Raw genomic sequence first — 13,138 nt, 5'->3', positions numbered from 1 at the left:
CAGAGCCTTGGAAACTAATTGTAATGAAAATAAAAGCCTTTTTACAATACAACCATATGTATTTTTTTACAACTATTCTTACATTGGATATTTTCTCATTAAAAATTTAGATGTTTTAAAGAAAATTAAATTTTAATTTCAGTTACATGAATTTTAAAAATATAAAGACAGTTATTTGGCACAGTAAGCATGCCAGAAAGACATCAAGTATCAGGTGATAGAAATTCATAAACACACGAACAAAGACTCCATTCATCCATTGACTTACTGAAAAGCAAATGAGAACATTTTGTAGGTTGCTAAGACAACTGAGAAGTGATGATTTCAATGTGAGATAATGAGCAGAATCTCTGTACCTTTACGAATCAAATTTTTGGAATCCTTACTAAATCCTCATCTACATTTATAACTAAAACTTTAAGAGCATTACTTAAAAATCAAAACGGGCAGCTTTCAGGCGTTTGAGCTGTGCTGATAAAGAAGCCTGAAGCCTTCTGATCAGGAGAGAGCCCTGGTTTTGGAGGGTGTGTGTGATGTGGCAAAGAGGTGTTTCTGGCTGGGTCGACCCCATCTCATAGCAGTGATGGATGCGTGCCTGTCAGAGAATTACCAATAGGTCAAAAAAAAAAAAAAATTATTGGCAACTGAAATAGTATCTTTTTCTAGAATATTGCTATTTCACATTTGAAACACTGGGCTCATTCCATTTTAGCCACACGGTCCTCTCTGCTGTTACTTGAACACGCCAGGCAGACTTCCTCTGATGGGCTTGTGCATTGGCTCATTCCCGAGAGAATGCACCTCCCCGGCCCTCAAGTCTTTGCTTAAATATCATCCAATATAAAACTACAACCGATTTCTCCCAATATGCAGCATCCTCTGTTTTTGTCCCTAGTATCTACCATCTCCTAACATATTTTATCATCATATATGCTCCTGTTTTGTTCCCTGAAGTATCTCAAGCACTCAGAGCAGTGCCTAACACATAGTAGATGCCCAAGAATTAGTAACTTTAAGGGCAAGAATAAGTGTTGCTATAACTGAATTGCCAGAAAGAAAACTGATATCCTCTTGTTTCTTTCCAGCTTATGTTGACACAACATGAAGTAGGCTCCCCAAAGCTTCCATGTTTCTATTCACAGTGATTCTAGAACTTTGCATTAGAGATACTCCACATCCAGAATAACCATAAGGATTTATGCAGCTCAGCAATTCCTAAGCAGACTATCAGCCAACAGGGTATATACTCACAGACCTTCACTACCCCCATCCATAATAATTTTAATTATCACTATAATGCAAAGTAGAGTCTTTTTTTTTTTTTTTTATCCCCACCCAAGGACATTTTTGCATTTATCTTGAGATAGAGAGGGAAGGAGAGAGGGAGGAAGAAAGAGAGAAAGACATCGATGTGTGTCAGACAAATAAACTGGCTGCCACCCATACGACCCCAACCGGGGGCGAGGACAAACTGCAACCGAGGTACATGCCCTTAGTGGGAACTGAACCCAGGCTTCTCTCGTCCTTGGGCCGATGCTCTAACTGTTGAGCCAAACCAGCCACGGCCAAAGTAGAGTCTTGTAGTAGTTCCTCAGGTCCTCCGGATAAAAGTCACTAAACAGATGCTACTTTATGTAGTGTGTTACTCTGACCAAATTAACTCAAAGCAGCTAACAGTCTCCAGAAAGACTGCTTCATATTATTAACCATAAAGACTTCAGAGAAACTCAGTTTACAAGAGGCTGACCAAAAACGTGGCTGTTCTCTGGAATTCATCACTAATACATGTGGTGAAATCAAGCATTTTCTCGTATTTAGAGGATAATGGAAGCTGTCAGGAAGAAGACGCCAGGTCCCTTGCACTGCCACCATGCCTATTTCAAGTCAAGTCTATTGTTTCATGCTATATATACATATACATTTGTTCTCAATATAGAAAAATAAAAAAACACGTGATGTAGAAAATTGGGAAAACGTGTTTAAACCATGAAATAGAAATAGTGTTTAATATCTCCCAAAATAACCCCAATCTGCTCAGTCCCTCAGGCCTTTTAAACACATCTCATCGCTGGAGTCTCTGCCTGTAGGCACCTGTGCCATGGCTGATCTGTCGTCACAAGTACAATTTTGATCATGTCATTACCTGATCGGAAATCCACTGGGGACCTCCCAATGCTGTAAAGACAGGTTGCCCAAATTTAGAGTTTGGACTCCAAGTTATTAATTGTATTTCTTTGAATGTGTTTCAGAGTTTGGTTTTTTAAAAAAGAAAGCTCAAACCTGGGTGCTTAGTTTAGCAAAATTATCTTCAGACAGGTAAATAATGTAAATTGAAGACAATCATTTAACAACTGGACTAATCAGAGGAAAAGGAAAGAGCAATTTACATTTGGACTGGGAACTGGAAGCAAGAGAAGATGAGGTCCACTGCATAGCAATGGGTCAGCCTGGGGACGGCCACAGGAAGGTCAAAAATTAGTAGAAAGGATTACAGAAAGAGGTCAACGGAGCTTCTCTTCATTCAAGTTTGGCTGCCACTCTACCTAAAGATCCCTCAAGCAATCTCTGCTTTGAAGGTCATACTTTGTAGATGTCTGGCCTATAAAATCAAGCTCCAAGTCCCCATACTAGTGAAATGGATAACCACTGAGCTATATCTAACTGGGGAAGGGGAGAGTGATACATGCTGGGTTATAGAAAATAAAAGACGTGGGCAAAGGGTTTTGAATAAAACAGACCTGTTCTATTTTCTGGGCAAAGGTAGAAGTAGATGGCATTTGTTGGATTATCTGCTCAGCATCCTTTCTTGGAAGTTCTTCTCACCCGTTTCATGACTCCCAGCGGGGTGGCTCCTGAAAGTCACGTTTCTGTTTTGTGAATCTGTCTTTCTGATACCATTACCTTCCTTGGAAATTTAGAACAAGATAAACAAGAAGAGAGAGATTCTATTGTCTGGGTGCCTAACGAGGTAAAAGTTGTAAAAACAGGAGCAGTGTTACAAAGGCATTTTCTTCCTATTGTGGGACCCAGAGAAAAAGTAAGATCGATGAGCCAGGCTTCATAAAGAGTTAAAGGCACTGAAGTTGTGTGGCAGCCAGGATGTAGGTAGACCCCAGCCCTTATGAGACCCAGCAAACCCTCTCTTCTCAAGTTCTCTAAGACATTCTACTCTTGTTTAAAATCAAAACAACAGCCCTGGCTGGTTTGGCTCAGCAGTTAGAGCGTCCGCCTGCGGTCTGGAGAGACCCGGGTTCGGTTCCCGCTAAGGGCATGTACCTTGGTTGCAGTTTGTCCCCGGCCCTGGTTGGTCGTGCGGGTGGCAGCCACTTGATGTGTCCCTTTCACATCGATGTTTCCCCCTCTCTCTCTCTTTCTCTCTCTCCCTCTCACTCTATCTGTACAAAAAATGGAAAAATGTCCTCGGGTGAGGATAAAAAAAAATAAAAAAAAAATAAAATAAAATCAAAACAACAGTCATAAATAATAAATAATAATAATAAAAAACCCTGGCTCACATTGGTAGCTAACTAAAACAACCAAGAACCAAAGCCAGCCACGACCTGTGCTAATTTACCTGTTTTTCAGTCTAATCTACTTTTTCTCCACATGGATCAAGTGAGACTAGTCATCGTCCATGAAAGATCCCTTGTAATGTCAGTTTCAACTCCATTTTAGTACCTCCTTGTGGGGTCTCCTCCATTTTTCATATCTTATCTATTCCTTGATATTCAGCCCTAAACCTTCCACAAAGCGCTTCCTGATCGCTCTGGCCCACAGTGCTCAGGGCTGCACCTGGTGGCCTATTCTCCTCTGTTCCTCTGGGGAAGGGTGCTCATCTGTAGAACTACCAGATGAGTACGGCCCTAAAACAGATGCTCTCAATACACAAACAGTTTATTTTACTCTAAGATCTATGTAACTGGTATATATTTTTTCTGGAATGTACTTCCTGGGACCCATGCTAGATTCATGTACTTCTTTGTAAATTTAAAACTAAAAAAAAAAGAATATGAAATGGGACTAAATGAACATTTAACAGATTAGAATAAGGGCAACAAGAGCGTAGATTACAGGTAGCCCAAATAATCCCTGACCTCTGAGGGATAGTAATCAGGTACGAACAGTATATGTCCTCATTTTTACCTCTTGTAGACAATTTTAGGTTATTTGTTCATCCTTCTGTAAATACACTAAATATCTACTAAATACTGTCTGTCTGCTCAATGAAAGGGCAACCACACAAAGAAAGTGCCATTAAGAAAGGCTTGGCAGAAACAAACGCAAGATCAATGTCCAAGAACGCTACGTGGGGACTTACTGTTTTGTTTTTTTATCCTCACCTGAGGACATTTTTCCATTTTTGCTCAGACAGAGTGGGAAGAAAGGAGAGGAAGAAAGAGACAGAGAGAGAAACATCGACATGAAAGGAACATATTGAGTGGCTGCCTCCTGTACAACCCCAAGCGGGGCTGGGGACAAACTGCAACCGAGGTACGTGCCCCTACCAAGAACCGAACCCGGGTCTCTCTGGACCGTGGGCTGACACTCTAACCGAGCCAAACCGGTCAGAGCTTATTTTCTTTCTTTTTTTCTTTTTTTGTTTGTTTGTTTTTATTTATTTTTTATGGGATTTACTATATTAATTGAGGTAACTAGAGCTTGAACTTTCACAGTGGCAATGGGATGGGTCAGGATAAAGAAATTCAAAACACAGCAAAGGAAAATTAAATACATCTTGATAACCAACAGGGTTTAAGAAAGGAAAGCAGAATAAGTCAAAGATTACTTTCAGGTTCTGAGTCAGGACAACTATGAAAATTACCACTAGAAAGAAAGACACTGGGGTAGGGAATGCAATCATTGTAATTTTTATAAGAGGAGTTTGAGATAACAGAAATCCCTAATAAATTTTATCAGAGATTATGGTTACAAGAAGTGTTCCAAGAAAGATTGCAAGCTGGATTTGAGTGTTTGAAAGTTATTATTCACTTACCATTTATTCACATACATGCTAGGCCCTGAGCTGTATAATCAAGATACAACATACATGCTAGGCCCTGAGCTGTATAATCAAGATACAACATACATGCTAGGCCCTGAGCTGTATAATCAAGATACAACACGGAGCCGAAGAAAGCACATATAACCCTGATCTTGAGAGCGTAGTGTCGCGTCTTATCCAAACGAGGCACCTGGGAAGGAGAAGGTCGCGGTGCCATGGAGCCCTATAGGACAGCGAGGCTGGACCTGGGGCCAGCCAGGGGAGATCAAAGATCTGAAGGATGAGTGGGAATTAAGTGGGGGAGCAAAGCTGGGAGGGAAAAGGTGGCCCAGAAGAGGAAGGCGCAGTCCAGCCTCCGTGGAAGGAGATGGCATCTGTGAAAGCAGACCTCACAGGGAGCGAGACTGAAACCGAAGCTGCAGTAACAGGAAGTGGCCAGAACGTGCTGGGCCTTGCGGGGCCACGTCAGGAGTGGGGAACAGAGGGCAGGTACGAAAGAACATAAAATGAAAGAAAAGCAAAAAGATCAAGAATAAAATGTAGGGATCTCAAGACGGTGAAGCAAAGGTTTAAAAACACATCTGTGAATGAAGAGGTGTCAACAATAAGGCCCTTTGTCCCTTTAGTTGTACCTATTCTTCTCCCTTTAAGAAGGTCTTGCTCAATTTTAAACACGTCATAAGCAACTATTCTGTGGGCAACAATGTGTAAGAGTCTCTGACATGTATTAGTTTACTCTCATTTACTCATTTAATCCTGGAAGATGGTTAACTTTGGAAGTGAAACGCCCTAAGGAATCAACATGTGTAGAGATCATACTAAACTATGCTGGCCAATAAAGATAAATTAATCGGAGTTCCCAATGAACCACAGGAAAAGGCTAATCAGGGACATATATGATAAGGCATTTAGAAAACAATAATCTAAGTTTTGAGATTGTCCTTTAAGTCTTCAAATGTCACTGATATCAGAAATTTAGGAGACACCGCAAATAATCACCTGAGGAAATCGACTCAATATGCTACCGTGGCCAAAAGGGCCAAGATAGCCCAGATAATGAGGACACGATTAACAGCAACACAGAGCACATCATTCACTCTTATTCAGAATCCCAGCTGCTTCCACACCTGTAGGAATCTGTCAACATGCATTGGGGAAGGAAGGAAAAATGGATTCAGAAAATCTCCAGTGAAGGCTAGCTAAAATGATGAAGAAACTACAGAGGCACCTACAAGAAGCCAGGCTTTCAAATGATACAAAATGCTCTCAAAACTGGGAAGAGAAAGATAGATTTATAACAAGACTCAGGTTAACTAAACCATTTTATACAGAGATTGAGTTATCAGGGTCTTTCTCTTCAAATCCTGAAACATGAGAATTAGATTGCACTTAGAATCTCCCTCTGTCTATCACCTATCATTTTCAGGGAAAGGGTATCTTATAACTTGAAGGAGGTAGTTTTAAAACAACTACAAGAAAGAAATTGTTATTTTGTATTGTGATTAGTCATTTTCTGGGTTCTTTAGTCCAAAAGATAGTATACAGTAGTAAAGAAATGCTTATATAATCCCATGGACCACACAGCTAGATTGTGTTACTAGGAATACCTAACTTTATTGTACTATGTCTTAAAATTTTCAACACTGAGAACATGCAACCTGGTAGTAATCAGTTTTGAGGTTTTTTAAGGATAGAATACTGGGCTAGATGGGCCTCTGATTTGACACAGTGAAATATTATATGTGTTTTCACAAAGGGGTTCACTGGTATAAAAAAAATAGAGCATTTAATTTTTAACAGAACATTATATGCAGATTAACATTTCTGAATTCTGAAAGCACTACAATAATTACTTTACTAGCAAATAAACATGAATAACTCAACGTCTTTAATATAACATTGTTAAATCATAATTCTGAAAGCACAGCAATAATTACTAGCAAATAAACATGTATAACTTAATGTCTTAAATATACTGTTAAATCGTAACTATTTACATAAGATGAATCATTTGCCTTTTTAAAGTTTTTACACATACACAGTAAATAGATAAACTTCCTGAGGCTCACTGAACTGCTGGATATTGAAGAGAAATTCACTCCAACGCTTCTTTAAAAGCTGGAGAAGTCTTCTGCCTTTCTCTTGCTAATTGTAAAGTTAGGATAGACTAGGGCAAGAACACACAGCACATGGCCATGGCTTTGATGACTTCAGGCAACCATTAAGTTCTCAGCACACCCAATTTCTTTAACCTATGAAGTGGGGAAGAGTCCACCTTCACCATTACCCACAGAATCATCTTATACTCTAGAAGGAAAAACTATCATCTTCATTCGTATGCACCATAGGTACGTCTGTATTTCAATGCTCCCCCTCAGAGTCCATTGTAATGGTACTGTGGCCAGGATGAGATGAAGCAATAACGTAAAAAGAACTGATATATTTACTAGAAGTCACTTCACAACCCAGTTTCACCAAAATTATGATTTCCATTCACTCCTTAATTAACAGCTGAGTTTAAAACAAAACTGCCTGATTTGAGTTTTATTTTTTTCTATGTTCTTGATCTCATCTTGAGGAAAATGCTCCACTCATTAGTGGCCCCAAAAAGAAACAGTAACGAGTAACCCAACTTCACCCAAGAAGATCACCAAAGAAATCATTCGAATATTGTGGGGACCATTTTAACATATAAGCATTCTAAGATTATTTGCCAAGAATGCAATTAAAGAATAAAATAAATATCTCCTCATCTGCTACCAGAAATGAAAACAACTGGAAGCAGAAGAGTTTAAAAAATGTGGGACTCAAAGAAACTTCTGCTATTAACTTCACTTGCTCAGGAGCTGTCTATTGCGCTAAAATTAAACAGATCAATAGCTTTTCAGTGATGACGCAAATGAGGCACACAGCCACGCAAGTACATTCACCATGAAATAGACAAAATCAACGTTTCCGTTTATGTGTTGTTGTCTTTTTAATTTTTTTTTCTCTATTGATTTGAGAGGGAGAGGAAGGGAGAAGGAAAGAGAGAGAGAAACATCGATGAGAGAGAGAGAGAAACATCAATGAGAGAGAACACTGACTGGTCGCCTCCTGCATGCCCCACACTGGGGATCGGGCCCACAACCTGGGCATGTGCCCTGACTGGGAATCGAATCAGCGACCTCCTGGTGCATGGGTTGATGCTCAACTACTGAGCCACACCGGCCAGGCCCGTTTATGTTTTGAGATGGTTTATCTAGCAACAATTTTAGGGTATGGTCAAGTAAGAGAAAAATGTAAATTTTAGTTTTCTCATGTACACATTTTATGGGCAACATTAGTTTTAGGAACAAAGGCCAACAATACTATATTCTGGATATGGCAAGAAACACAGAAGAAAGTAAAAAAATAAATTAAAAAAATCAGGTGTCACTTTTTCTATGAAGCACATTATATCCCTTTACATATGACATCAAATTCAATACAGTTTTATGAAGCTGAGCAAACACTGTCCCTATGTCTGACTATCAGTATATACGCACAGTTAATTCCAAGAAGACATTTTCACCTTACTCACACTGCCTTGTGAATTCTCTTTCCCCCCTCTGCCAGTCACATCTGCAGCCCAAGCATTTCTTTCCAGAGGAAGAATTAAGGCCAAGCAAGACAAAGAATTTGCTGATACACATATGTCACTCCAAGAATTTTCCTGACAAAGTCTCCACACCCCATTTAATTACTTCCCTACTGTAAAAACACTTTCCATCTGTATTCATTCTAATCTTTTCAAATCCAAAACCAACATACTATAAAGCTAAATGAGTGACATTAGCTTTAGGTTCCAAGTGAGGCAGCATTTTATAAGGCAGTGGGTCTCTAGCTCGCATGCATTTTGTGCTGATACAGTGTTTCATTTGGAGCTCAGTTCTTTACTTTACATTTGTTTAGAATAGGATTATTTAGCCCTAGGCTTTTAAATCTCGACCTGAATCTCTCTCTCTCTCCCTCCCTCTCTCCCACTTGCACACACATATGCATGGGAGGGAGGGGGTTGGGGAGAGAGAGAAAATATCTGGATGTTTGTGGGTTTTAATGACCAAAAAAGAATGCAGCCATATATATATATTAAATGCCCTGTAGAGTCCATCACAAAGGCATTTTGGTGTGGGGTGGTATTTTTTTTTCATAGGTTTTAAAAACTGAACCTTAGTACATGCATACAATAAATACTGTTTTGGGCATTTCTTGATTCGTGGATTATTCAGTAAGTTATTGCATGCTTTTTGTGTAGAATGAATGTTTTTCAGCATATTTTTATTCTCTTCTTGATATTCCATCATTGCATTAATTAAGTGCTAGTTTTGGCACTCCAATACCTAATACCTGTGAATAAACAGAGAATCCAAGAATAGTCACATCTTTATATTACAGACACGATTAGGTTGTGCAGACTGTCCCTTGCACCAGAAGTCAGGAGAGGAAACCAGCCACTATCAAAATGTCTGGGCAACCTCAGCCAATAAATGATTCTAGGTCATCTTGAAGGTCTTTCCATCTTGAATTTTAATAAGTAAGGATTATTTTGTTTGTTTGTTTTTGATATCACATAATATTAGTCTTTAGAAATTGATTTGTCTAATTTTACCCCTTTATTTATTTTTTAATCCTCACTCAAGGATATTTTCCCATTGATTTTCAGATAGAGTGGGAAGGAGGTAGAAAGAGAGAGAGAGCAAGAAACATCAATGTGAGAGATACACATCAATTGGCTGCCTCCCGCATGACCATGCTCTTGATTGAAATTGAACCCACAACTGTTTGGTTCATGGGCTGATGCTCTAACTGCTGAGCCAAACCAGCCAGGGCTAATTTTACCCCTTTATATTACTAATTAGAAAAATTTTAGAAGCAGCTAATCTATGGCAACCAACTACTGGTTTCTAGGAAGTCAAGGTACTTTTCAACTAGTATATATCATATAATATGTTAAATATTAATACAACACATTAAATATATAATATATATTACAAAAATCACAAAATACATTTTAGGTAGTAGTCTTTTTAAAATAGCCATTTTTTGCCTTAAAATTAAAATTATACTTTTAAAGTCCTATAACCTGGGATTTGCTAGATACAAGAGAATGATGTAATTCTAGATTTAAATACACTAAGCTCTAAACTCTGTTTCTTCTCTAACTTATTGATATAAATTGTGAACACAATCAGTGTGGTGGCTTTCTGCTCGTTTAATTTATTTAAGCATAACATTATCTGTCCAAGAATTTTGAGTGGCTTGAAGAGTAAAAAAATTTGATATGAAATATTAATAGTAAGTCTGGTGATACTGTTCTGATTTTCATAGTAACTCTCAAGACCAGTGGCTTGCAAAAATTGTCTAACTACTTGTAAATAACAAGTCATAGGTAAGTCAGAGAGGTCGGTGAAATGCTTAGGGAGAAAATCCTCCCAAGAAATAGAGGTTGGGCCTTTCCCTTTTCTCCAGGCATCTTGGAATTACTTTTGTAGGAAAACATATAATGCTTCCTCCATTTCTTACTGCTCCAATAAGCTAACCCTATATGCTTCTCTTTAGTTACCTAATTCTAAAGAAAAAAGATCAAATGTCAAAAATTTTATAGCAGATTATTTATTCTTAATGACCCAAAAGAAAAGACCATATGCAATCATTTTAATATGAAATGTATAAGAATTAATTATAGAAATACCATACTGCATAAAGCAAAGGAAAGGTCACTCAAACTGTAAATGGACTGTACAAATACGTACTGGCTGTCCAAAAAGAATATATGGCAGTTATTAACACTCTACCTAGAGCCACACTGTTTTATTATACCAAGAAAATCACTACATACATCATATGTTGGAGCAAGTAGGATAAAATAAACAGACCTATCTCATCATTAAATATAAATTTCCTAATGCAACAGGTTACGGTATATCATTAATATCATATTAAGGACATGTGTTTATTATGGCAATGGTATTTACAATATTGTCACTAATCCATTTAAAATCGAGGCCCTGGATCTTGAAATGAAAATGTGGAGGCTTGAAAACATCTGTTGTGCATGTAGTGGCCTGACCACTTTAATTCATTATTTATACAGGCTCTAAATAACCAAAAAGAGAATGTCAAATTAATTTTGATCTTTCCGATTTGACAGCATTCATGAAATCCAGTAATGTTTGATTGAAAAGAAAAAGAAGCCCTGGCCGGTTTGGCTCAGCAGTTAGAGCGTCGGCCTGCAGTCCAGAGAGACCCGGGTTCGGTTCCCGCTAAGGGCACGTACCTCGGTTGCAGTTTGTCCCCGGCCCTGGTTGGTTGTGTGGGTGGCAGCCACTTGAAGTGTCCCTTTCATGTCGATGTTTCTCTCTCTCTCTCTCTCTCTCTCTCTCTCTCTCTCTTTCTCTTCCTCTCTCTCCCTCCCACTCTATCTGAATGAAAAATGGAGAAGTGTCCTCGGGTGAGGATAAGAAAAAAAAAAGAAATATTTTAGTTTTTTTTTAAACATAGATTTATAAATTAGTTTGTGGTAAAATTTCAGATGTGAATACGAGAAGATTAACAAGAAAAATGAAGGTAAATGTAAAATAAGGAATGCTAAGGAAAGATATGCTCAAGTATTTCTAGAGATGTTTTTGCTATTATTTAAAGTTGACTTTGATCATTGTCCTTTTAAATTATTATTATGATTAAATGGCACCCTAGACAATATAATACACAATTTCCATACAGATAAGTTCTTAAAGAAACTCGATATTTCACATCACAGTTCTATCTGGAACAGAACATCTTACTAAATTCTCTAAAATTGCAATTTTTCTTAGTAATCCTTGGCCTCTAGTTTACTGTACCTGGAATTCTGAGGTTCTGAAACATCTGATTCTGTGCACGTTTTCTTTACCTGTAAGAAAAGAGTACTAGTTATTCTCATATGAAAATACAACTTCCTCATTCAGGTTCACACACTTGTTAAAGTGGATACAGCTCTGCTCACCAAGATCTCTATAAAATACTCTCCACATTTTACAGCGGCAGCATGCAGTACTAAATAGTGTATTTCATTATTTTCCCATGAACAGCTGCCAAAGGCACTTCCCTAGACTCCATTAGTATATAAAATGTTCAGCTAAAATAGCTCGGGACTAGCTCAACGAGGAACAAAGAAACCAAAGAACCAGGTTTCCCACTTAGGAACTAGAAAGCCATACTGTTCTCAGTTCACTAAGAAATGTTTTTTCAATCGATACTGCTTCTGTCTCCTACTAAAGCACACAATAATAAACACCAGGTTCTGGGGGCAAAGCACAGTGTTAGCTAAAACATTCATGTGTTCATTTTCATTTTCTCCATCCAGGGGCTGTATGTTTTATATATTTCTCAGCATATTAATTAAGTTTCAGCATTGCTCACAGACTTCTCACATATATTTGCAGTATATTTTGCAGACTATATTTCAATGTTGTGGTTTTTAACCCACAAAAGGCAAAGAATGAAAATAACCTTTACTTCGAAGACGTGCTATCCATTGCTGGACAATAGTGTGCAATACATTCTCTAAAGTAAGGTAAAGCACAAATCCATTGCTTTTCACAATTTAACTGCCAGCCCAGATACTTATGTTTGATTATTAGGGTCTTAATGGTTTCTTATGTGCAATATAGACTCAAATATCCCTTATTTATCCCTCAAATATTTCAAATATCCCTTAGTTAATATGAAGCATTAACAACATACATTACCAAGTCTACTGCCGTATACTCTGGGTGTCTGTATTCCCATGGTGTATCCATGTAACCTACAGAATCCAAGGCATTTTAAATGCTGGTGCATAGCTTGGAAGTGATAGATAAGTCTACTGAGAGATACACCATAAGTATGAACTGTAGGACAAGTGGCATCACTTCAGAGTAAATTAAAAAATTTTTTTTTTCTTTATTGATTTTAGAGGGAGAGGGAGAGATAGAAACATCAATGGAGAGAACACTGACTGGTCGCCTCCTGCATGTTCCACACTGGGGATTGGGCCCACAACCTGGGCATGTGCCCTGACTGGGAATTGAATCAGCGACCTCCTGGTGCATGGGTTGATGCTCAACCAGTGAGCCACACCAGCCTGGTAAGAGT

General features: G+C 38.3%; 1 protein-coding gene across 3 annotated transcripts in view; it reads right to left on the bottom strand.

The window, feature by feature from the left end:
- The window catches only part of EYA4 (EYA transcriptional coactivator and phosphatase 4), a 113,897-nt gene extending 101,988 nt beyond the window's left edge, over window positions 1-11,909 (bottom strand). For 2 of the 3 annotated variants that reach the window (XM_036248476.1, XM_036248477.1), the window contains exon 1: window positions 11,866-11,909. The gene's annotated coding sequence lies outside the window, so the exon portion shown is untranslated. The remainder of the gene's footprint in view (window positions 1-11,865) is intronic. The other variant, XM_036248475.1, reaches the window with a different exon arrangement.
- Window positions 11,910-13,138: the final 1,229 nt, after the last annotated feature.

This window comes from Molossus molossus, unplaced genomic scaffold (genome assembly GCF_014108415.1).
Source record: "Molossus molossus isolate mMolMol1 unplaced genomic scaffold, mMolMol1.p scaffold_m16_p_8, whole genome shotgun sequence".
Taxonomy (NCBI): domain Eukaryota; kingdom Metazoa; phylum Chordata; class Mammalia; order Chiroptera; family Molossidae; genus Molossus; species Molossus molossus.
This window is presented reverse-complemented; position numbering and strand designations above follow the sequence as displayed.